This window comes from Rattus rattus, chromosome 18 (genome assembly GCF_011064425.1).
Source record: "Rattus rattus isolate New Zealand chromosome 18, Rrattus_CSIRO_v1, whole genome shotgun sequence".
NCBI lineage: Eukaryota > Metazoa > Chordata > Mammalia > Rodentia > Muridae > Rattus > Rattus rattus.
The window spans coordinates 24,016,778-24,021,504 of NC_046171.1; positions in this window are offsets into that span (position 1 = coordinate 24,016,778).

Here is a 4,727-nt window from a genome sequence, read left to right on the forward strand (position 1 = left end):
ATATGTAATATCAACAGAAGCATTTTCACTAAATTCCATACCTAACATTTAGGCATTACCTATCAATTATTTGCAAAAGTGCCAAATATTTGTCTCCAATAAACATTTCCATTTGCTTCTTATTTTATTCTAGTTCAAGAGTTAAGAATGAGAGTTAAGAATGCCTTCTTTGAATTATTTTTTCTGTATTGTTGTAGGGACACTTACTTGTCTTGGTTAATATGACTCTTTTTTGACCTGTGTCACCTCTTTGGATGTCTGTCCAAAGTGAGCAGTGGGGTGAACAATGGCGGGTAAGGAATGGGAAAGCACATGGCCTCACACCTATACCTGAACCCCACCCACTGTGGCCCCTCCCTCCTATTTCCCTCCCAGGCTGCTGCAGAGCTCCCAGCACTCAAATGTATTTTCCCTATGTTTTCTTTTGTCCTTTAACTCCAAACTCTGGTAAAATTAAGGAAATTTTCATTATGAAGTTTTGGATTCACTTAACATTTAAACCTATCAGTTTTTCTAAGGTGTTTTTGCAGTAGCTAAGCAGGTCCTGAGTAACTTCCAAAAGAATGTTACATTGTATTCTTTTAGAAAAGGCCTTGCCCTTTCCTAGGGCACAGGAGCAGCCTTCCTGCCAAGAATAAACAAGTTCTAACTCTGCAGACTCCTACAGCATTAGGTAGGAATCTATTACTAAACTGCACTTTCAGCTTCACTAAAAAAATCTGAAAGAACAGGAACAAGTGTAGAGTGAATGGGGGAAAGACGTGTTCCCTCAGAAGCCAGGATCCCTAGCGAGCTTCCTCAGGCAAGGGTGGGGAAGATGGAGCAGGCTGCAGTCTATGGGCACTAGCTATCCATTCATGTGCATAGCCAGTCAGCAGTTCATCATACATAAGCACAGACCCCTCCACACACAAAAATAAAAAATTCATCTTCACAAGGAATAAACACTAGTTTCCAATATGTGCAGAAGAGTAGCTACAATTGAAGTGGGACATCCCAGAGATGACACAGACTAAGGATAAATCTGAGGAGACAGAGAGAGAGAGCCCTTAAGAGTTTAGTCCAAAAGCTTGGATTACCCAAAATTGAATCCACAGAACACATGAAGCTCAAGAAGAAGAACGACTAAAGTGTGGATGCTTCAGTCCTTCTTAGAAGGAGGAAAAAAATACTCACAGGAGGAAATACAGAGGCAAAGTTTAGAGCAAAGACTGAAGGAAAGACCATCCAGAGACTGCCCCACCTGGGGATTCAGCCCATATACAGCTACCAAACCCAGACACTATTGCTGATGCCAAGAAGTGCGAGCTGACAGGAGCCTGACAGAGCTGCCTCCTGAGAGGCTCTGCCACAGCAGGACACATAACAGAGGCTGCCAACTTGAACAGAGAATGTGGTCCCCACTGGAGGATTTAGAGAAAGGACTCAAGGAGCTCAAGGGGTTTGCAACCTCATAAGAACAACAATACCAACCAACCAGATCTCCCAGGAACTAAACACCATCCAAAAAGTATACATGGACAGACCCATGGCTTCAGCTGCATATGTAGCAGAGGATAGCCTTTTTGAGCAGCGATGGGAGGAGAAGCCCTTGGTCCTGCCAAGGATGGACCCCCACAGTGCAAGGGAATATCAGGGCAGGGAGGGAGAAAGTGGTGGGGGACACCCTCGAAGAAGCAGGGGGAGGGGAGATAGGATAGGGGGTGTATGGAGGGGAAACCTGGAAAGGGGATAGCATTTGAAATGTAAAGTAAAAAAAAATTTTTTTAAGAAAAAAAAAGAGCTACCTGGCTAGGTCACTTGGACATTAGCAACCCCGCTGACAAGCTGAAAAGGGGAAGGGCACAATGACTGGGTAGGACAGGTCCTTGTAGGCCTCTGCATGTGTACCAGGCTCTCCTTCCTACCTTTCCTGTATGAGGTAGGAAAGTTCCCTGGTTGGTCTTTTTTAGTTTCCCGTTACTTTTGGGCTGAGGCCAAAGTCCCTGGACCCTGTTATCAGCATCCAAGGAAAGATGCCACAGGGCAACCTTTCAGGAATTGAGATAGCTGTTCTCAAGCACCTGTCCACTTGGTTTCGCAGTCATTATCATGTGAGTCAGGGGACGAGCTAAGGGTCTAGGGTGGTGGTAAGCTGCAAGAGCCACTCTAAACCTAGAATAGAGAACTCTCTGAAGTTAGCTCCAATCCCCATCCTTGGTTTCACTGGACTCAGAGAGCATTCAGACCAAAAGCCCAAGAAGAAGGAAGACCAAAATGTGGATGTGTCATTTCTTCTTAGAAGGGAGAACAAAATACTCATGGGAGGAAATACAGGGACAAAGAATGGAGCATAGACTGAAGAAAAAGTCATCCAGAGACTGGCCCATCAACAGCAACCAAAACAGCATCAACAGCAACCAAACCCAGTCACTATTGCTGATGCCAAGAAGTGCTTGCTGACAGGAGCCAGATAAGGGGTGTCTCCTGAGAGGCTCTGTCAGAGCCCTACTATACAGATTAGGATGGTTGCAGATAACCATTGGACTGAACAAGGGTACCCCAATGGAGAGGATAGAGAACAGACTGAAAGAGCAGAAAAGGTTTGCAACACCATAGGTAGAACAACAATATAAACCAATCGAACCCCACTAGACCTCCCAGGCACTAAACCCCCAACCAATGAGTACACAAGGAGGGACCCATGACTCTAGTCACATATGTGGCAGAGGATGGCACTGTCCAGCATCAATAGGAGGAAAAGCCTTTGGACCTGTGAAGAACTTAGATTGTCAGCAATGACCTCCACCCTTACAAAATATTGGGAATAAAAGTTGTTAGTGAAGCTAGGCTGAGATGTTTTCTACTATTGGCTATGATGTAGAAAATCTTAGGAAATAATTTGAAGTTCAGAAAGGCACACTCGAATGGGTTGAGCTAGGATCTTTATGATCAGGAAATAAGTACAATGGCACTACTGGGCAGGCTCTGAATGGCCGTTCTTCAGACTCTGCTCTGAACTTTGCCTCCCTACCCCCTCCTAAGGGTACTTTTGTTCCCCTTTTAAAGAAGGAGTGGAGCATCCGCATTTTGGTCATCCTTCTTGAGTTTCATGTGATCTATGGCGATGCACTCTTTTAATCACAGCACTCCGAGGAACAGAGGGAAGAGGATCTCTGAACTTGAAAACAGCCTGGTCCACAGAGTGGGTTCCAGGACAGACAAGAGAAACCCTGTATTAAAGAAACAACAACAAAAACAAAAAGAGAAAGAAATGAAAAGAAAAAACAACAAGGATTTCCAAACAACTCACTTGCACCGTCACAGAACAACAAACAAATGGGTGTTGTAGTCAAATGTGAAATGACCCTACAGGCCAATTGTTGGGAATACGTCTCTGGAAGGTGACATGTACGTTTTACTAGTCCACTTCCTGTCTCTGTCTCTGTGCTTCCTGCGTGTCACTCCAACGTGAGCAGTGGGGTCATATGGGGCCCAGGATAAAAGTAAAGGAGAACTACTGTGGCATTTTGTAAGAGATGGATAGGACGCTGCCTTGTCATCACTATTACATGTCAATGCTATTGAACTCATTTCAGCAGTGTCTCAGAAAGCAAAGTATTTAAAGCAGAGGTGAGGGAAATTACTATAAACGTAAAGTAAACCTAAAGGTATAAAACCAAGAGGATCCAAATAAAGACACACGCCAGAATACACACCAGATTGGCAATATCAGCTCCCACACTCTCTATGTTCAAGGAAAGCCTATAGAAGTCCCACTGATTGTTTCTTTCCAGAAATAGTCAACTTTGATCTAAACTTTTTGGGGAAGACAGAACCTGAGATTGTCTCTTTTAAACCTTAAAAAGAATAAAGTGGGATGAATCACTCTACCTAATATTTCATAATTAATATTTATCAAAGATGTGGCAGATAGATAGATACAGACAACAGAACAGAATGAAGAGCTCAAAAGACCTCAGATCTGCTCAAGTGATTTTTTTATACATATGCAAAGCAACTCAAGGGAGGAAGAAATCATTTCAGCAAAAGGTGCTGGAATAATTAAACTTCCAAAACCAAAAACAATGGGTTTCATTTTACATAAAACTAACTGCAAATCGATAGGTTCTCTTTGCTTAAATAGTAAACCATTAACTTTTCAGAAGGAAGTGTTTCAGAATTGAATGCTTAATAAAGGGTTCAGATATTCGACAACAGAAACACGGCCCATAAGAGGAAAAGTTGTTACGAAGCTAGAAAGAGCAGGCCACCTGGTGCACGGCCACGATCCAGGAAGCTGAGGTGGGAGGACCTGGCATTTGAGATCCAGCTCGGACTGCTTGCCAAGATAGTAAGATTCAGTCTCAAAAGAGGGAGGAAGAGGAAGAAGTGGCACAGGAATAGGATGTGTAGAAAGGAGGGAGGACAAAAGTTCCATCAGAGAACTACTAAAGCTGATAAACAACTTCAGCAAAGTGGCTGGGTATAAAATTAACTCAAATAAAATTCTCTACACAAAAGAGAAACAAGCCGAGAAAGAAATTAGGGAAACGACACCCTTCATAATAGACCCAAACAATATAAAGTACCTCGGTGTGACTTTAACCAAGCAAGTAAAAGATCTGTACAATAAGAACTTCAAGACTCTGAAGAAAGAAATTGAAGAAGACCTCAGAAGATGGAAAGATCTCCCATGCTCATGGATTGGTAGGATTAATATAGTAAAAATGGCCATTTTACCAAAA